This window comes from Lates calcarifer, linkage group LG21 (assembly GCF_001640805.2).
Source record: "Lates calcarifer isolate ASB-BC8 linkage group LG21, TLL_Latcal_v3, whole genome shotgun sequence".
Lineage (NCBI taxonomy): Eukaryota > Metazoa > Chordata > Actinopteri > Centropomidae > Lates > Lates calcarifer.
The window spans coordinates 3,406,878-3,429,407 of NC_066853.1; positions in this window are offsets into that span (position 1 = coordinate 3,406,878).

Here is a 22,530-nt window from a genome sequence, read left to right on the forward strand (position 1 = left end):
TCAGGATACAGATCAGAAAATATCTGTATTGATCTCACTTCTAAATATGACATCACATTACCCAGCATTCTCTCCGCTCTGAGCTGTGACCTCCAGCAGTGGATCATTTACAGTAAAGTTGCAGACACTCTGTGATACTTGCTCTCTGATGCTAATGACTCTTGGAGCTCTAGTTTCCTCTGCTGTTGGTCTCTGTCCTGAATAAAAAGCTCCTCTGTCTATTTCTAGTGACTCCATCCCAGTGGTTTCCATCACACCAGACCCCCAGCTGATTACCTGTGACTCTGCTGAGAGCGTTGATTTATGACTGTTTTGCTCTTATTATTCTTTAGCTCTGTGCTGCAGCACTGCAGCTCTCAGCTGGCATGCAGAACCTGTGAAAGCTTCCCTGAAGACTTTGTTTTAATAACACACTGCCTCTAACAGAGAGCCAAATGACTGTAGAACAGAGCATCACTTCCTGGTTCAGATCCACTTCAAAGTGTGTTGGTCTTTGTAACAGATTCAACAGAGAACTGGATCTCATCACTAACAGAAACAGTCCTAAGTATCCTGGCAGAGAGAGGAGCAGTCAGTCTGGATCTACAACAATAAAACTGAGAATTAACAGAAAAAATAGTAATTGGGAAGATTCTCTTTGTCAGCAGCTGCAGTGTTTACTGACAGACAAGTTAGAGGAGGAAGAAAGATGATCGACAGCCAGTTAAAATGGAATAATGGGATTTTTGTTGGGGCTGTTGGTGTCAGTGTTCAACCATCTGGAACAACAACAACAAATTAAGAAAAATATCCCCGGAGGTGATGGATCATCAATTCAGATTCAAAACAAATGTCTCATTGATTGGTGTGATCTGAAAAGACAACATTAATATCACTGTGTTTTCAACGTGTCCAGAAGTTTCCTTCTCCACTCAAAAAATATTAATCCATAAATCACCAGACACTCAACTCACTCAACACTAACTCAAATTGGGATTTAGACTAATAAAAAATGTTTCACAGATGTTCTGAGTTGAGAAGTGGTTTATTTTCTTACAGTAGATGAAATGTCTGCACAGCGGATTTAATCCAATTGTCTGCTCTTGCAATAATACACAAAACACACATCATGAAGCTCTGGCACTGAGTTTCTCTAGTGGAGAGCATTGTGTGTGTGTGTGTGTGTGTGTGTGTGTGTGTTTGTTACAACTTGCATATAATCCTTGATCAAACCTATGGAAATACAGTATGTGGATGTTTGGATCAGCTGTATTTCCTAAACTGACTGAAGAGAAAAGAGACCTCAGCTGTTCTCTGCAGACTCGTTAACTCGATCATTTTAACATCTCCTGTCGACCACATCAACATCACCAACCACGTCCAGCCACTGTCATCACCTCAACTCAAACTGTTGCAGTTATGTTTTTTTCCTTTCTCAGTGCTAGCCTGCGGGTTTATTTACCTTGCATTCTGGCATCTGTTATATCTATGTTCAAGAAGAACTGACATAATTTTAATGTGCACCCAGCAGCCAGAACCAAGCATTTCTGTCACTATGGTATAAACAGCTCCATGATGACATGATAATGACCTAAAGTCATTCACAAGCTGCCAGAAACATTCTGCAGAATTACAGTCATAGACATGTGATCACTTACATCAGTGGGTGACATGTGGCAGAACTATAACCATAGAAATGTGGAGGTATGTTACACTGCAAACATTAACAAAGAAAGAAAGATGAGGGGATAAGTTTTGTTGCTCTGAAATGAGGTCCTGGTGTGCAGTCTTCATTGTGATCTCTGTCTTCTGTTACTGAAGCATGAATCAATAACAATAACACTGACACTGTATTAATTGAAATAAAACAAATGAGTTGCAGCTGGTTAAACTCAGCACAACCCCCTGAAGCAGGAGACTGCAGGAGTTGGAAAAGGCTGGAAGAGAAGCACAGATTTGAAACAAAGAAAGTGAACATTCGGTGCAACAGTCGTGGAGAAGAAAGGGAAATATGTGCAGCACAGTACAGCATTATTGTTGAGCTGTTACAGTGTGAAGTGCAGCAGCTTCAGAGTTCTCACCACATTATAGCAGCAGAGAAGGAGGTAAAGGAGGCACAGAAACCATAGATCTGTTCCATGCTGATTACAGGCTAATTATTCTCACATTTGTGCACTAATTGCTTCGCTTTCTTCTTTGAATTAATGTTACTGACTCAGTAACTAACAGAGCTGACTGACATTTGATGAACTGAACATTCATCTCCAAATATCAGTCACTCCATCAGTATAGAGGCACATTACCATCGAGTAACAGGACTGATTCAGACACACACAGCACCAGAGAAGTGTGGAGTCATCTTCCCTGATCCATCCTGTCTGTCTCATCCTCATCCTGTGAGACTTTCTGCTTGTCAATAATCCAACCATCATAAATGATTATCCCTCAGTGTTCTCACTTTAGAAACAGCCTGTGTGACACTATAATCATTTCTTTATAAACTACTGCCACACACACACATGCACTGTCAAAGCTCATTAGCAACTGTTTTACCTGCATTTCAAGATCAATGACGAGACAACAAACAGAGACCAAACACAAACCGCATCATCTTAAAATCAGGGTATTGAAGCAAAATTACAAACAGACAGAAGGTCAAATCTGAGAGCACCACTGAATGTGGATGAAGAGACAGATGTGGTACACTTTTACACTTTATTTCATTCTGTCAAACACTGTCATCACCTCAACTCAAACTGTTGCAATTATGTTTTTTTCCTTTCTCAGTGCTAGCCTGCAGGTTTATTTACCTTGCATTCTGGCATCTGTAATATCTTCAGTCCAGTTCATCCAGCTGCTTAAAGCTGTTTACATCGCAGTTCTACTCCCAACCGACTCCAGTAAGAGAAACAACAGAAGGGAACAGTGTGGGTGGAAAAGGCAGAAGGCAGAAGCTGAATACTATGAGGTGATTATGTTTGCTTCCATTCAAACAGCTTCATCTTAAAAGGTTTTTCCTGACCACAGAAAACAACACATGGATAATGAGAGGTCATAAAATTACTGTGGCTGTAATTCAAGAATGAAGAATTAATTATTTAATGTAGATCAAGATTAATGCATCCTGATATGCATTTCTACATGTAGAGTATGACAGTAAACACCCCCTTCATTCAATATATTGAAAACTCACGTGGTGGATTCAGTTCAAGCTTCTCCGTCCTCTACCTATTTCTCTCCCCTCTCTAATCTGTCCCTATGTTGACTCACTCCCTCCATATCATTATGTAGCTTCCTGTACTCTCTCTTTCTTAATCTCCTACACCACAGATGCTAATGTATCAAGCAGGAAAGATACATACATTAAAGATGAAACATTACATTTCTACATGATCCTAAAGTCAATAAAACATACACACATTGTTCTGTCTCAGGCAAACACATGCACACCCTCCTACACACTGTCCACATTGCTGCTCTCTGTGTCTGTGAAATCACTTGTTGCCACTTTGTTCCTCCAAATATAACAGTTAACAGTAAATTATTTGTCTGTGAAAGGACATACATAAACACACATTAACACATTCTCCACCTGCTTTGTGGCTGTGTAAGGACTGTGTGAAGTGTGGAGGCGACCGTCACAATGACTGACTTCTCTCTGCGTGGTTCCACTCAGCTGCCTGTCACTGACCCTTCATAAGAAAGTGTTGGAGGTTAGAGATCTATTTACTGATGCTGGAGCTTTTAACAGTTCACATTATGATAAAGAGTGTGATCTGTGCAACAGATGAGGATGAGTGTCGTCAGTCTGAGAAAGCAGTGAGTTATCAGCCTGATTCTGGAAAACCTCTCTGGGATAATCACATCGACAGGCTGACTGATGAAGCTTGTTCCAATTAGTTTCTACTTATTCTGTCCTTCAGAAAGTTCTACTTGGAGTTTTCAGTGAAATGACTTTTTATAAACTGATGGAACCACAAAGACTCACCACAGTCATTTCTACCAGCAGCCAGCAGACAGACATAATCAGACAACCTCTTCACTTCACACTGACAGAGACATGAAGCCCAGTTCAGCCTTTGCACAACTCTGAAGAACAAATCAGTCCAACACTGCTGAGATGGAAGTCAGCTCATTACAAAACAGTAGCAGAGATGATGTCAAATCACATTAGAGGCTTTTAAATATTTGGTCATAAAACTCACTGCACCAGTACAAAAACAGTGAATACAAACACATTACTGCAATCATAGAGAGTCACAAAATCTCTCTCTCTCTGTCACACACACACACACACACACACACACACACATAGTTACCTAAACCATGAAATGATCTCCTCTGAACAACACTGTGACAAATCAAACTGTATCCATCTGGTGTCTCTGTGGAACATCAAGTGTTGAAATGTGTAGGAGGCTGCTGTTGTTGGTATAGTCACAGATGTTACAGTGACAAAACAAAAATTAGATTGGGATTGGTGTGTGTTTGTGACGGGGGACTGTAAATACACTGATAATTCATGTCCCTGCATCACATCTGCTTATTTTAAATAAAAATGCTGAGGTGTGTTTTTCTCTATTGTTATTACTGACAGACCATACACACACTTTCAAATCATGCACAGCTCCATAGTCATCTTACACATAGAAGAAAAGTGGAGTACAGAGGAAAGCCCTGGATATATGGTGGCTGAGCATTATGCAGATTGCTGTGAGCTGAGCTGACAGGATGAGTGGCTGAGCCAATAAAGTCTGTTTGAAGAGCAAAGCCTGTGTGAAATAGTAATGTATACAGTATTTTATGGAAAAGAATCTGACACTGCCCTGTCAATCTCATAATACCTGCTAACTTAGACATCCTTGGCAGCATTATAATTAGGTGACAAATAATGGACTTCAGTTTGTGACTGTGGGTTATCATACAATCCACTTGAGTTGCCTGAGGACATTCACAAGTTGTAAACAAGGGAATCTTTCCCATCTCTACCACTGAGAGATTAAATTTAATATGAACACAGCACAACAAGCACAAGCATTAATCAGCATCATCGCACAGTGGATTATGGGATACTGAAGGCTGCAGAAGATATTGTTTTTAGCTACACGATGTGGAAACTCTGAAATGGGAGAGGTCATAGCAGGAAAAACACCAGCTGGAAATAATGACATTAATGACTGCCGTCGTTAGTGTTATCCGAACCAGCTGTGATTTAGATGCTGTGACCAATCAAAATGTTTCCTGTGATAAAAGGTCTACAGGAGCACAGGTACAGTCTGAAAATTACAGACAAGCACAACGCACTGAAGCTTCATTGACAGGAAATATGAACAGCACAGAAACACTGCTCACTTCAGTACCAACTCTGAAATAATGTGGGAGTTGTCTTTGCACTCCAACACACTGACCAGCCCCTGCAGCTCTGTCCTGCTGCACGCTGGGTCACACAGTGCTGTGAAAGTGCCTTGTAACCTCACAGAGCTTCCGACAGTACAGGATGTCATTATGCAGCAGACTGGACCCAGATCACACCCAGACCAGCAGATCTGCCCTGCTGACATCAACCAGAGCTGGAAGCTACTAATTAGCATAACTTCCACTACTACAAATATCCCCCAGCTCAGCATGAACCACTTGTTAGTGATGAGCATAACTGCTGCTTCATTATTACTGAGAGAAAAAGATGAGAAGCAGACAGCAGAGGAACAAAATGACTGTTCAAGGTGATTCAGTAAATGGAAAACCAGTTAAGTTATGAGCTCGATCCCACTATACACACAGACACAGCAGATGCCAAGAGAACAGTTCCTGTCTATGTGATGTTGCCACTGGCTCTGAACAAACACATGTAGCTCTCTCCAAAGTCCACCCTGCTCCAGCGTTTCAGCCTGAGGGTTCCTCTATAAAATATGACCATCCAGTAGATACTGCAGTCTGATAACACAGAGCCTGACCTGTCAGCTACAACACCAGGCTGACAGTCTGATGGTAGGGCTAACACAGATATCTGCTGGGATCAGCTGTAAGCCAACAACCTGAGGAAACAAACAACCAAACAAACAACCGACCGGACAGACCAGACCAAAGACACATAATCAGAGTCTAAGATAAAACCTGTTGACATTAAGAGCTTCAGTTTCCTCCCATTAGGACTCTACTTGAGTGTTTATATATGGAACAACAAAGACAAGTCTTCTGTCTTTCTCTCTGTAGAGGTTGTTATCTGACTCACCTGGAACCTGAACTTTTACAGGAAGCATTTCCCCACAGTCTGCTGCCATGTCTGTGTTTTAGAATCCATTGACTCCTTTTAGAACTTTGGTGAAAAGGCTGATATTTATCAAACAGCAGTGGAATACTTTAGCTACACTAAAGGTTACAGTTTAGTTTTACTGACTTGATTCACAGGGTGACTAAAAAGAGTTTTCACACACACACACACACACACACACACACACACACACACACACACACAGGCAGCTAATTAGAAAGCATAAAAGACTGGCAACAATTCCCACAACAGGGAGTGAAGCTGGCATTCAGAGAAGCACGCCAGGTGTCGAGCAGCACTGTGGAGCTCACAGCAGGGAGGTGGAAATAATGTCTCAGTGCATGAGTGAGTCCAGTGGTGGCCTACGCTTCTCTGCTGAGCAGTCATCACTGTGATGATGCTGCTGCACAACACTGTTGTCTGGTCAAGAGGATCCTTACATGATCAAGAGAGGGAAGAGGAGGAGGAGGAGGATGGTATCATACTTCATACACAGTGTGCTTCGCATGAAAACAGCAAACAGGACGAAATTGAGCCTAAATTAAATGTTCATCAATCCCCGACTCACACACCAAAACTCATACAAATATAATCTTTCTCAAATAGCACATATATAAACTAGAGCAGAAAATGCTGGTCAAAAACCAGCAGCATTTTAAGCTTTCTATTAAATGAGGTACACACTGGAGCACATCTGAGGTCATCTGGTAAGTTGTTCCAGTGACTAGAGCATTAAACTGAAAAGAAGCTGCTGCAGATTTCACTTTAATCCTTGAAACAGGCCTGTGTGAGATGACCTGAGAGACCTGTTTAGCTCGTAAGCACTGAGCAGGTCTCAGAGATGATGTGGAGAAGCAGCATTTTGTGTTTTATAGACAAGAAGCAAACCCCTGAAGTCATTTTAAGATGATAAGGTGATCTGAGAACTGGTGTTATACACCCAAACCTTAACACATGAGAAATTCTGTGACATGTAGTAATAGAACCTGTGACACACTCACTTTCAGCAGATTGACGTGGCTCTGCAGAAGTTCAGTAACATGACAGACCAGGACCAGAAGGATCAAAACAATTTCACCAACCCAACAAACCAAATGTGTGTATTATTGAACTTATTATAGTACATAATCCTGTTATGGGAGATGAGGATTGGAGTGGCAGCTTGTCAAGTTTGTTCAACAGGATCCTGACTTCATATAGCTGCAGGTTCAATTCCCTGTGTTGATAGTGTTCAGTCACTGCCTAGTGTGTTGGACTAACAATCAAACAGTCACTCTTTCTTGGAGGCAGCAGGGAGCCTTCCTGCCCTCAGGAAAACACAGATCTCTTTACAGCTTCTTCGCTATCAACAAATCTCCACAGACTGCAAATAAAATATCTGCAATAAAACCAGCAGAGGAGCAGTTTTACTGCAGAAGAAGAACTGGTGATCATTTTTATGCAGACAGACTGCAGAGAGTCTCCTCTGTGCTTAGGAAGGACAATAACCTGACACATGAATCCCTCCTCCCTCCAAGTTAGGTGTACTGTTCTACTGATTTTACACACACACATACACAGCATGTAAAGGTAAAACAGCTGAGAGTCACAGCCCTCCCCTTCTATCATTAACACCCATAATTCCTCTGCAAACTACTACTACACCACTATGTGAATATGCAGTGAGGTCCTCAGTCTGTGTGTCTAAATATTGGATATGTGGTGAAGTCTGGAGGCCTTGTTGTCTCTGGTGAACTGAACTGAAGTGTAAATGCTCATTGAGCAGCTCTAAATACATGTAATCCTACAGAGCCCTGGGGTGGAAGCATTAGAGAGATAACACAGACCCTGAATGAAGAGTCTGCATAAAACTGACTGACTTAATGAAACACTAATGTATTAACAGACCATGAATTTATTACAAAAAATACTGAGGAGGCGCAATGACTGTGGGACATTTGTACTGAGCAGAGTCACTCTTACTGTAATCTCAGGCAGCAAGTTAAAACAATTGAAGACACAATAAACTGTATTAAACATAATTCTCTGAGTTCTCAGTGTCTCATTATTCATTTCATGTCTGTTATGTGCAGTGATACTTTGAATGCTCAATGTGAAAATATGTTTTACACACAGGACAACACATGTTAAATAGATTCATGTAACTGTTACAGTATGTACAGTGTTCATATTTGAGATTTGTGCTGTGACCTCATCACTTCCTGCAAACACATGTTAAAGTGTAGGAAAGTGACAAATAAGAGTTTTTCTCTCAACATCTTTCTTTCTTTCTCTTCTTTCTGCCGTCTTTTCTTCTCCTGAGTTATTTCTCTTCTCTCTAGTTTTTATCTCACTAGATCTTTCTCCCTCTACCCATCCTGTCTTCTCCCTGTTTTCTTTATCAGGTGCAAATCATTTCCACAATATTTATGCATGTAGGGCATTTTTCCTTTGAAGCTTTTGTTCAACACAAATAGAGTAAAATCAATTTCCAACTTTACGGTTTCTTGTTTTTGTTCTTCTATTCATTCAGTTCTTTTCTTCCTCCTACCTCTTCTTTCTTCTGTGCTCTGGGTGATAAAGAAGGTAGATTCAGCTGCTTTCAGAAGGCTGGAGAGAGAACAGAGTCTCTGAGACTAACACTGTGGTGAACCTGATGAGTATCTGAAAAAGAAAATGCTGTTGTTGTATCTGACTCTTGACTGAAAAACGCTGAGGCTGTTAGTCTTTTGGGATGTGAGAGATTTGCAGATTCCCACCTCTCAGCTCCTCTGATCGGAGAGAAAGTTTGATGAACAACAGAATGTTTGTGTTCTGTTTGTCCAGATTAATTCAAATGTCCAGTGTGCTCATGCCAGTGGGATGTTGTTAGTTTGCTGCAGTATGTAGAAATCTTATATTCTCTGACACTATTTTCATGCTGATAAAGTGAGAGATCTCACACTGTGATCTGATGTAGTGTTTGATTGGATATTATGTCATTATTCTTTCACAGAGTCAAAGTGGATTGAATAATGATAATAATCACATTAGGGGAGAAATTGTTGAAGTGGATCAAATCCTCAGTAATCTCCCCATGCACATTTCCCCTCACAGCTGTCACCATGGTAATGAGTGGAGTGGGTTGTGTGGCTGTAGTCTAAGTGGATCATACTGTCTTTCTACGCCCAGTTTCTAGCACCCAAACACACCCAGAGTATCTGCTGCTCTTTGTCTGTTTACCCCTTTTCCCTTGATGTTTGTCTCCAAGCAGAAATGCAGCATGAAATTATTCTAAGTGGAGCCACTGAATCAGTCTAGAGGGAATAACTGTTCTCACTGAAAGACCTGCATTTACTATACGTGTGGAAATGAACACTGATGCACTGATTCAGAGATAAATGTCCTCCTACAGACACAACATACGACAATTTTGCTGATCATATTCCTATTTGTGTTTCCAAGTGTCATTGCTGAATGAAGAGTAATACAAACTTTTGAAACTAAAGTGAGAATCTTTGATGAATGAAGGAGCAGGGAGCTGGAGACAGAGGCTGAGGCAGTGGATCATGACACTAATGAGGTGCTGACACCTGGACGACCTGCATCACTGAGCCTCAAACATGGAGGACGAGGTGACCACAGTCACACTGGAGGCAATGGACAACAAGAGCAGCACACATAAACAGATGTCAGGTGTGTCTTCTACGATCACAGAAAACAGCAGCTGCAAATACTCATTCAAGCCCAATTCATTTCATCCAAACTAATAACATTCTTATCTAAAGGATCTGAATGTTTTTGTGATAGAAGTTCTCTGTCTCTTTCTCTTTATGCATCACATCCACTCCTGAAGCCTCTGCTGACACTGTAGCCAAACCCACAACACAACCAGCATGACCCTTATCATCACAACAGTAGACCCTGTCCACATCTGTGCCACAGCACCCAGCATATGATGTAGGTATGTGTGTGTGTGTGTGAGAGAGAGAGAAACAGAACATGAGTTGCACAGAGTATGGGTGTTATTGTTGTTAATGCTCTCAGCATGAGTCTAATTAAAGTTTAATTCAGTGTAAAGTACTACAGCACAACTCAAGTGCTGAACTCTGAGTGTTACTCACAACCTCTCTAACAGGACAGAGGCAAGAAAACTATATTCTCTGAAATATGAGGGCGCTTCAAAAAGTTCATGGAAAAAGAACAGTTGGAAAAAGTGGTTTAAGTTATGATGTTTATTTTTGCATTGCAACATGCATTTAAGGGTTCATGTTAGAACATGTTATAACATGTTAGTACAAGAACGTACAGGTGCGCAGAGATCAAAATCCCTGCATATGATTTTTAGCTATGTACTTTTTCCACAAACTTTTTGAAGCCCCCTTGTACTGATACTGATACAATGGACAGTTTTATTGCTTCATGATGCATCTCTTATCAATCTCATGCATTTGTTGGCGAGTTAGTTTGTACTGTAATCCATGCAGAAACTACAGCTAACACTCAGTGTCCTCATCCACAGAAACATCTGCACTCACAGAAGACACAGAGACATAAAGGTGAACCTCTTATTCATTTGAACACCAAGACACTGATTCACTTCCTCTCCTCAGTGCTGCTGAACTGTACATGGTGTTTAAATCAACTGTCAAACAGCTTTATTTAGCAGACAAATCAGAGCTATAGTAGAGCTGTCTGTAGCAGTTAGTGTGAGGAGTCCTACAGCCCAGCAGCCTGAGGAAATAAAATGTGGCTGAACTGTTCAGGACAAATAAGAGCGTCTGGAGGAGTCCAGCTGTTTGTTGAAGATGCTTTGACTTCAGTAATAGTCTATAATAAGGTCAAAGGTCATTGTGGAGGGCAGAACTCTACAATATGAGAGACTCATGGAACCATTATAGACCTGGAGAAAGACGCTCACTAGAGAGATCATTACTTTAGCTGGGAGGAGAGAGAGAGAGAGGAGGGGGTGGAACAGACAGAGAAAACACATGATGTATACTCTAACACAGCATCATTATATAAATGTATGTTATGATTATCATTGTTATTAATAGTAGTTGTATTATCTACAGTATGCATCACATGACATATTCAGACTGTGTCTGTTTGTCAAATCATCAAACACATGAAAAAGACTGGGAAAGGCTGCAGGTGTTGTTGTCAAGTGTTAAAATGATCCAAGGCAACTCAGCCTTTCCACAAAATTGTTTTCACTTTGCAGTGGGATTCTCATTAAACCAAAAAATCAAAAGATAATATTGACACCAGCAGCCCTTTGATAAACAGCTATTAAGTCCAATTGTGCCTCCATATTCAATCTATTCCACTCCACAAAGAAAATAAGCCTCCATTATTTTTCAATAAAAAGACTGTGGAGCTGAAGTATGAATTTGATATTTTTATCCCAACAATGCACATGCAAAGAAGACATCATTCATTTCTCATTCTGCTCTGAGGTTTAGAACCAACAAACAATCAGCTGACCTTCTCTTCAGAGACCACCACTGTCTTTTGTTTGTTCAGACTCTGTAACAACTTCTCACAGTTATCAGACCTGCAGACAGAATCACTTCTTATTTCAGGCTCTCAGAGATTCTCATAACCTTGCAAAGGTTTTTCTACCACACATGTAAAACTACTATTATGTCCTGAGTGGTGGAAACTAAATGAAACAAGCTGGTGATTTTCACACAAGTGTCAGTTGTCCTTGTAAACAACATGATGACTGCATGATGACACCCACTATGGTGTGGGATTCCCTGAAAATTGTAGTTGCTTGTGTGTGTGTGTGTGTGTGTGTGTGTGTGTGTGTGTGTGTGTGTGTGTCTGTGCTGTTGAGGTCAAGAAGTTATCTGAGCAGTTAAGAGCGGTGTTGCTGGTCAAGCAGATAAATTGTCCTTCATTCCCTCTGTGTTGCCTTGTCAAGTCAAACCTTACTGAACTTATCTACAGCAGTGACAGACACCACTATAGTAAAAGAGTGACCAGAGGTTAAACTGGGTCTGTCCAGTGCTGAGGCACTACAGACTTCAAAACATCAGCAGGCCTCACAACTGCAGTGTTTCCAGCCTGAGGTAATAGATAATGACCAGTCACCACCCACTCAGTGTGGTGGTAGGACTGATAATGTGGTCAGGTCAAGGATGGTGAAGCACCTGCCAGTCAGATGATGTCTATCATGCAGAGGTGAAATAAACCTAAAGTCATTCATTCTTCTAACCGTCTGATTAAAGACTCATTTCTTAGAGATTTTATGTAAAATCTGCTCAGTAGGGAGGCTGCTGAGAGGAGGATGATGGGTAGGAGAGACACTCTCCATCTCAGAGTTTGATATGAACTGAAGAGCCATACTGTACAGCTCCAACTCAGCAGGTAAACCTGCAGCGAGCTGGGATGACACTCTGCTGAAGAGGCACAGCTTTACCCTCCTATAGTCTGATAATCACTGTCACATCATGAACCTTAACTCGTTAGGAACCAGGAGCACTGACTAAATATACGACTACACTTCACCCATTACCCATTATTATCAGCCATCATCATTAGACAAATACATTCATTCATTATTTGAACTATTTTGTGTCTCCTTGTCATTCTCTACAATAAGTCTAACACATATCCAATAAATGTCTGTCTCATTCAGATTGTGTGTGTGTGTGTGTGGAGAAAGTGGATTAGCATATGATGATATGTAAATAATACTATTCAGAAGTAATCCCCAATATTTGCTGCAGGGACAGGATTTGCATCCATCTGTGCCCAGAAAACTCCTCCAACGTTTACACTGACATGGAAAGTTACCAGCTGCATCAAGAATAATAACACAGTCGATCCACTGACGCACTGTAGGTCAGCTTTAAGGCTGATACACAGCAAACTGATGAAGCCAAACAACAAAAATATCTGTTGCTCTTTAAGTTGATGAGAAACACTTCATGAATCCAGAAATCAATTCACACACTTTCATTCTTTCAAAAACTCACTATAGGATGTTATTTTCATTGTTTCATAAATATAGCAGACACAATATGACGTCAGACTTAAACTGACATTATCCCCAGCCCAATTTGTCTTCACAGCACTGTATGTAACTATATCTATTTAAATGTAAATGATTTGTGGCAGAGAAAAGGATTCATTACAGAACAACCTGAAACAATATATAAACAGAAATCAGAGAATAAGGAAGGAAGGTTTGTGCTTTTACCTTCAGGCAGACAGAGGTTGAAGTTGACTCTTTTCTCTCTTTCAGTATCTCTCTGTCCTTCTCACTGTGCATGCTCATTGATTGTCTCTAAAGTTCTCATTAAATGTGGAAGTAAATTAAGTGATTAGGACAGAGCCTGTTGCTAGTCACAGACAAAAAACACCTGATGGAGGAAACCAATTCCCTGTTGTGCAGCAGATAAACAATGTGTTTCTTGAGCAGAGAAAGGCTGAGCGAAAGGAAAGAAACAACATTTCCTTTCCTTTTCTGTGAGACTTAAAGCAGCCAGTGATCCTTTCATTTACAGCTCAATACAAACTGCAAACATTTACCAGGAAGGGCACAACTTTGAGGATTAGCTCAAGAAGGATCAAGAGAAAGAGAGAAATATTCTCACAGAAAACATCAGAGAGGATCATTTCTGATAATCCATCTGTAAATGAAATGTTTCCTCATAAAGATGAAGGACACACAGAACTTCATACACATGGATCTCCATAGAAACTCTACTGCATTCCTCTCCAACATCCCTTAAATCAACAGCAGTAACCGAGTAGACTTCTTGACTTTCTCCTTTCATTTTTTATCAGCAGTCACTACACAAATCACTCAACTGATAACAATCATAGACAAAACCATAAAGACAAGAGGTCCCCAAGGTAAAACGTGAAGGATGAAAACAAAATCTGAACAGCTCATTAGTTACACTTCACTTAGATTGGAGAGGATGCATAAGAGCACAGAGCGTTTCAAAGTGAAAAGAACAGACTGGATCTTAATATTCAGCTGATACAGAAAGAGATGAATTGATCACGTTTGATCAGAATATTCTCTGATCCCCCTCAGATGGACTAAAGTGGTCCAAAATGTCAGGATCAGGTTCATGTCTACGACTTCTGACCAAAACTAACGTGAATTCTCGGAGCTGTGCTCTCATCCAGATGTGCCTACAGATGTTGTTGAGGAGCTTACAGATGTTTCTTTGATACACATCAGTGCAACATGAGTATTTCTGTTGTTGCACAAACCTAATGACTAAACCTAAAAGTTCCAACTTAATCTTTAAAGTCTGCAGGTCTGCACCCAAACAGAAACATTAAGTAGAAGATTTCTCAGTTTTCTTCATGAATATATTTATTTTATCTCTCCTTGTTGTACCTGAAGACATTATTTAGAGCTTCAGAGTTCTCCCTGGAGAAAGTTGGGATTAAATCTAAACACATCATATCTTCTGAATCATCATGTTCCTGACACCTTGTGACAACATTTTATTTTTCTCTCCCTCACATGAAATCTCTCTCGTTCTATCTCATGTCCCTGACCTTAGCTAAAATGCACCAAACTCTGCTCAGGACTGTGTAGGTGTGAATAACTTAAAGCTTTATACTCCACTCACCTGTAGTGTCCTGTTAGCTTTGCTGCACAAATTAAATACAGTTAAATATCAACTGCAACAACAACAACGTCATCACAGGACTCTGGTTAAACTGAGGCACATCAAAAGTCAAAGTAATGCTAGTGGCATTTTAGATTATTTCACAGCAGAGTTATGATGTAGTTTTGAGACATTATGTTTTAGTGAGCACACTGAGCAGGCTATATGATCCAAATCAAAAGCCTAAGAGAAGGAAAATGATGCTCCTTACTGTTCAGTAAAAACCTAAAATGCTAAATAATGCTTGAATAATACATTACAACCAGCAGCATTTACAGCAACCTTGAACCTAAACCTGACCCCCACACAAAAACAAACAAACCAAAAGAAAAATACAGAGTCTGACCCAGTCTCATTAGACACATCAGAGATCAGATGAACTCCAGGTCAGGTGTTGGATGTTTTTCTTTGTGGGAGAATTTTAATTGTCTTAGTTTGGATCTGTGATGGAAATTAGCATCTCATGTTTGATCTTCATCTCATTAAGAGAAACAAAGAAATACAAAAGAAAAAGCTTCACAGTGAACACATGATAATGTTTGAGACTCAAAGGGTGAATGAAGAGTACTGTTGTTATAAAGCAGAGACACTTTAACAGAGGATGTGGAGAAGCTGTGTGTGTGTGTGTCTGTGAGTGTGTAAGGAACATACCACTTGCTATCATTTGTTTTCCCAGAGGCCATTTTAAACGTCTCTCAGTAGAAACTATCCAGTGTCTGTTACAGTCAGCACAGTATTATACGGCTGTAATCCAGTCTGCTCTATATTTAGAGTCTCGCAGTGACACTGAGAGCCTGAGAGCCACCAACACTGACAAGCTGAGGGGAACTTAACACAGAAATGAAGTAAAAAATCTGATAACTTCAAGTGGAAGCAGTAAAAAGTCAGGATGGGAGAAAGAGAGCGTGGCAGCCTGGGAGGATTCAGCCGTGTGGTTAATGCTGAATTCACACAAAAGTACAGGTGTGGAAGTTAATGAAGGTGGGCTGATTTAAAATTAGAAACAACATGTGTTGGCTGTCAGACTTTGTATTAGCAGGATTCTCATTTTCATTGTCAGAAACCAGCAAGAAACTATTCTAGTTCATACAAATAAAAATGCATCACATTAGTTACTTCAAATAGACTGGTTTTGGAGCAGATGTATAATCACATGTATCAAAGACCAAATGTACTTTCTGATTGTGTCAGTCTTCAGAATGAGGTTTAAAAATCTGTGCCATCCCAAACTGTACTAATATACTAAAGTTAGAATGAGTCGTTTACTTGAATGAATTGGATGAATCCTCTGACAAAGGGAATCCTTATACCGGCTCCTTGCAGTGTAAAATCCAACATGATATAAAGGGGACTGATCATGTTGTTACCTGTAGCTGTTTGGCAAAGGTCTCTGAATTTACACCATGGACAGTATGGACAAATCTCTGCTGACTCTCTGACAGCTAAAAGATGTCCGACTCACTGAAGCTCAGCCTTTACAGCACTTCACCTGTTTAAAGCTGCAGAGAGGGAAAGAAGACAAGGACAGTGTGTCCTCTTAGGATGGAAAAACTAAAACATGTGACTAAATATCTCTCTGCTCCTCATCTCAGCAGTGGAAACAAACTGATCTCTGAGGCACTGACACTATACTTCATTTTCCTTCAGTGCTGGGATGTGTGTGCTGACTTGCAGTCAGTCAGTCTGGCCTATGAAATATTCAACAGTCAGGAACACATCACAGGGTCAAAGGTTTGACTCCAGGGTTATTCCTAGAAAATGGAACAGATGGCCGTCTGGCTGCATTACAAGGTGAACATAAACAGAGCAAGAAGCCTGGAAGGGTGAAATCTGGGAACAAACAAAGAATATGGAGGGCTTTAACATTTGGGCAGTATGTAGATTCATTCACTTACACAAATGAACACATATAAAGTAATTACAACATGATATGTGGCTGATTAATTTTCAGTCTCCTCACCTCAACATTGAGTAAACAGGTAAAACTGACTGATGCGGTGTCCTTTTCCCAAACCTCATTACAGCTCCATTAAACATCTGTAGATAAACTCAGTCTGATTTAAAAGCAGAGAGGAAAACTCACATATAACAAGTACAAGGCAGAATAATGGATAACTTCTTCATTCATCTTTTTTCAGTTAACTTAAGCCTCCATAATGTTTAATGCCTGAAGAGTATATCTTCTTTTTATTTCCTCTGCTGAGTTTGCTCTGGTAAAGCCTCTCAGCTGGCCTTGTTAGAGGTTGACAGTGTGGGTGGAACAGTGAGCTACTGTACCTGTGTGATTACAATGGCACTCAGCAGATGATGAACACTCACAGAGTGAAATGAGCAGCAGAGTGAATTATCCTCAGAAAAAGCTCAGTTAAAGTTCAGTCCAGTTGATGTTTGTTTTGTTTTTTGTTTGTTTGTTTGTTTGTTTTTTGTTAAGATATTTTTCTTCCTGGCTAACTTCAGTAAATCTACACACACACATCACCCAGACAGGTTTTCACTTTCTGTATTTCTGAACTAAACTTATATTTCCTCAGCATAAGAGAACTGAAAGGTCATTTTGTCGTTCTGAAATCAAACAGCATTTCCATTAAGGTGAAGATAGTTATTCACACAACATTTAATAAAAGACCTGGTTCACACTCTGTGAACTGGAGTATCCTCTCTGCATAATATAGCTCAAAATCACTGTGTCGTCTGATGATATCTGCATGTGAGTCCTTCACTGGTGGGTGAAGTCATTATTATCACAGGTCACAGGGAAATAGGAGATAAAACCTTTACCTGCAGGGTGTGGTGTTAATGTGAGTCAGATCATAACACACAGAAAGTCATTTGATGCTGACTTTCTTGTTTCAGGAGCGTATACTGTCTTTCTGCTGACACATGTACAAGAAAATACAGGGATAGATAACATCTAATGAATGAAATTAATTAATGGACTCATACTATGATGACTGAAAACTTATTCCCTTAAGTTTGATTTCTAACTGTAATAACAACAGAATCTACTGGTTCTGACTAATTATTTCCACATTGTTGTAGTTTCAGCTCTAGTTTTACTTTATTCACATTTGTGAGTGGGAATCTCCCAAAATATCAACAACTATCATAAAGATACTTAAGAACTCCCTCAGATCAGAGTGGTGTGTGCACTCCTCTGCTGTTAATCATGAGGGGAACAGATTGTTTTGGCTGAATCACTGTTGACATGACACCAACTCATCAGCCTCCACAGCATGAAGCTCTCCACATCCACCTGGCAGACAGCTACGAGAACAATGACTCGATCACACAATGTAAACTCACATGTCAATATGAGCAATACAGCAACAGTCTTTCTATTTGTTCACTGAGAAAAGATAAAATCCATAATGACAGAAAAGGTTTGTTCATATTTATTTCATTGATGCACGCTGACTCAAAATAGTCCTCTTCTTATTTAAAAATTTGAACACCTTCATTAAAGGTCACAAGTACTCTTTCCAACTTTCACTCTGAGTTACCAGTTTATTAGCTACACCTGATACGAACTGCTGCAGTTCAAAACAGGCAACCCTCAAACAATGTTTTAAGTTTGTCATATTTTTCCATGTGTTGGTTTTAGGACTTAAACTGGATAAAGGAGACTTTAAATCCTCTGTCTGACAAGCTGGTCACTTCTGTTTCCAGCAGACTTGATGCTGCGTTTGCACTGACAGCAGTTTGCTGATTGCAGCCAACTGAGCTGCTGATCGATCTCTGTGTTTCTTCTGTTACCACTCCATTACCAACACACCTTTTAAAGCCGACCTACTTACAGTCTGAAGAGCATCATTAATGCTGACGTTCAATTACAAACGTAGACAGGAGAGAGGGAATCAACTGAACCATGTTTCCCTCTGCTTTATCACTTTCACTTTATCTACTCGAACTCTGTCTTTCTGCAGTTCTCTGTATCCTCTTAACTCTTCATTCAACATGTGTTTAACTTAAGGTGGCAGAAAAACGACAGGTAAGACTGAGATGATCATGAGGTGGTCAGTCATCATTATCTACTTCATAGTCCTCTATTCAGAGTTATTGAGAAACAGCTCCTTAATGATTAATGGATTATCAGGTCATTTTTTATTGTTCGTCACTCATTCCTTAGTAAAGTGATTTTGCTGTAGTGCTGTTCATTTTCTGCCAAATTCCAAATGATTAGCTGGACAGGAAAACTATTTTTGACTCCCATATACTAGTCCTGTCATGTATCAGTCAGTGTCATGTAAAACACTTTTTGTTGTGAACTTTAATCTCCAGCTGATTGTGTAATAATGGATCTTTCTGTGTCAGATCACACATGGGATGTCATTTGGTTTCAGTTAATGTGAGCTGTGCTGTTCCATCAAAATTAAAGGCTGATCTAAGGTCAGCTGTTACACTTTCAAACACACTACACACAGATACTTTTCACTTTATCTTCCATTGACTAACTGTAGTTTCCTGACACCTCTGTCTGCTCATGATGATGGTTTAAACTCTGAAACACCAAACTTGACTTTTACCTTTTCCAGTCACTCTACTCTTACATCTGTGTGTGCTGAAGTTAGAGCTACTCGTTGCCAGTGGAGTCCCCACATTATCTGTCATCAGGACAATTAGAGCTAATTAATATCAGATTAAAGTGCAGCTGTTCAGTCATTTTATTAAAAGTGTTGGATAAATAACAGTGATGTAAGCAGTGACAAGGACTGCAGTGCAGAGGGCTGTGTTACCATTACTTCCTCCAGCTGTCCTGAAATTATGTGCCTCATTTGTCACAGTCATTCTGGTACATTCAGAGTTTCTTTTGTGAGCTAAGGTAAAAGAAAACCTGAAAAATTAGGCTGCTATTCTGGGTAATTAGTTTGTGGGGTGAACAGCAATGAGAGAGATGAAGCGCAGCCATGTAGCATCTCTTTCTGTTTCTCTACATGTGACACATGGATGTCTATCATTGTTTAATGTGCTTTTGAAACCGGAGAAAGAGATTGAGAATAGAGAGAATAGTCCTGTGAGGATAAAGGATTCAAAATGAGGATAAAAAAATACTCTATTGATCACTGCAGGGCAGCTGTAAAAATTCATTACTGCTAAAAACAATAAGGTATAACAGTGATGCTTCTGTGCTGTTTATGGGTAAATAGTGGGTAAAGTACAGTAGAGTGTAAAGACACTGAGACCTCCTGATTATTCAACATACAGCATTTTTTGGAAATAAAACACATATGAAGGCAGCATGAAGGCAGACACAGCAAACCATTAACTCTCCTGTATCTTCTGTATCTCCAAACAGTTGCTAATGGTTTCTGTGAGGTCCAGTTCACCTGCTGCAGCTCACTTTGCAGGGATCTGGACTGTTACACTGCATCACTTGTCAGTGACTCAGACATAATGTAGTTTAAATAGAGAATGAGAGGACTGGCCATTAATTTATCTTCACTCTCCTGGGTTCCTCTTGGCTTCATTTGTATTAGGTATAACATTAAGCTGTTGTTTAAAGCTCCCATTTATAGTTTTAATTAACTTTTCCAATTTTAAGAAGTTTAAATGAATTTTACAAAGAAAAAAAGGACAAGTTTTGAATAGAAAAGAGATGAAAGTGATAAGTTTGAAATGAGCTGAAATGAAGTATTGACTTCTGTAATGTTCATCTGTGGAATAAGCTATTAACAAATACTGACAGCTTTAAATTAAGTGTTGAATACCTTCTGCAGATTAAATTATTGTGTGGTATAGACTGCAGATTCACATTTACATAATATTCACATCCATACATTCAGTGCTGTTTTTTCACTGATATTTAACCCTTAAGTTGCATCAGACTGATTTTAAATAATCAACCAGACAAAAGAAGCACCTGGTCTGTACATGCAGGGCAGCAGAACATAAGACATTCTCTAAAATGAAACTGAACTAAGAGCAGATGGATGATGGGTGTGAAGCTGAGATCAATCTGCATCTTAAATGACATTAAAACAGACCGTATAACACTCATTAAAGCAGCAGACATACAGGCAAAACTCTCCCAGGGAAGCTGGGAAATGAAGTCTGTTGGCTCTACCTCAGTGTCTCCTACCAGTCAGCTGTACCTTGAACCCCTCCAAAGAAAAACATCTATTAGCTATAGTTCAGTATGTGAGCTGCTATTAGTTATTCCACTGATGCATTAGTGATGCAGTGTTGAAACAAAATCCTCTGTGTCTCAGCTGGATCTCTCCTTGCTCTGTGCACCAGCCACTTGTTATTCAATACACAGCCTACAAGTTAATTTGTGATAACAGAGTAATGCCCCAGCATGCAATTGGGTGACCAGCCTTTTAAGCCTGTTGATTAGATGACTGATTATCGACTGATTACTCCCAATCTCCTGGTGTCATCAGACACAATTAATAACCTCTGTAATTAAATAATTGAGTGTGTGTGTTTGTGTCTGTGTGTGCTGTCACATCATGATGTACATGAATATCTGAGTCTGATGTTTGTCTAATGGTGAGACACTGATCAGCATTAACTTGACATGATTGATATTTACATGAGAATGAGGCTGAGATGTTAAACATGAGTATTTTACTACAGCTGTGCCCCACAGTGTCGTACAACACCAGCACAAACTGTGGTGGATTCCAGTGGATTTACTTCTCTCTACACAGTCACAAGACACGCTCATTATTCTGAGCTTCACAGAGATGGTGTTTATTCAGTGACAGTGATGCAGGTGCTCCTTCTGTGTTGAGTTCTGATCAGCTGTATGTGTGTAATGTTCTTAAAGAGAAATAAGAAAGCAGCCTGTTGCATCTTTCATTGACCAAGGCAGGGAAAGACATTGAATGTTTAACTACCTGCATTTACCTTCAGGTACACACACCACACTGGGGCATAATGTCGTATGTGAAGCCTCCGTGCAGCAGAGTGAGCATGTATTCAAACTACTGAATGTTTGACAAGAAGGTCAAACATGTTTAGCTGATTCTGAAGAATGAGAGGAAAGAGAGCTACACTGTCTATGACCTCTAACTTCAGCTGACTGCAGACTCACACAGAAACACTGTTTCATTTCAAACTTCTCACACTGGTGTGATCAAACACACCCTATAAATAACGAGCACATTATTGACTGAGACATATTTGGATGTAGTAGGAGCAGATACGTAATTCTGTTCATCAAAGTGGAAATGTAGGTGATGGCTCATTTTTTAGACAAGCTTATGGTTAAATCATATCTGAACACAGTGTGTGTGTCTTATTTCACTCCAACACAGAAGTCAAAACATCTCATTAGTGCTTTGGGAGTGTGGGATTCATTAAGGGAGATGCAACCAGATTAAGGATCCAACATAAACAGAGCTCGCTGACAATCAGTCTTCCCCTCGCTGCCTCCCTGTCTCTGTGTCTCTCACTGTGAACTCGAGAAGCAAACAAATCACTCGTTAAAAGTACAAAGTTTAATTTGACTTAATTAATTGGATGAATCCTCCAGTAAAGGGCATCCATGTTACCCTGATGAACAGTGAATACCAGACTACAAGCTTCAGTCATCCTGGGGAGCAGCAGTGCAGCATGAAGGAGCCTCAACTTGGTACCAACTTAAAATGAATTCATGAATTAATCCAAAGCTATTAAAATGAAAGAATTAAAAAAGACTCAAACACAAACAGAGAAGTCTATTTTCACCTGACC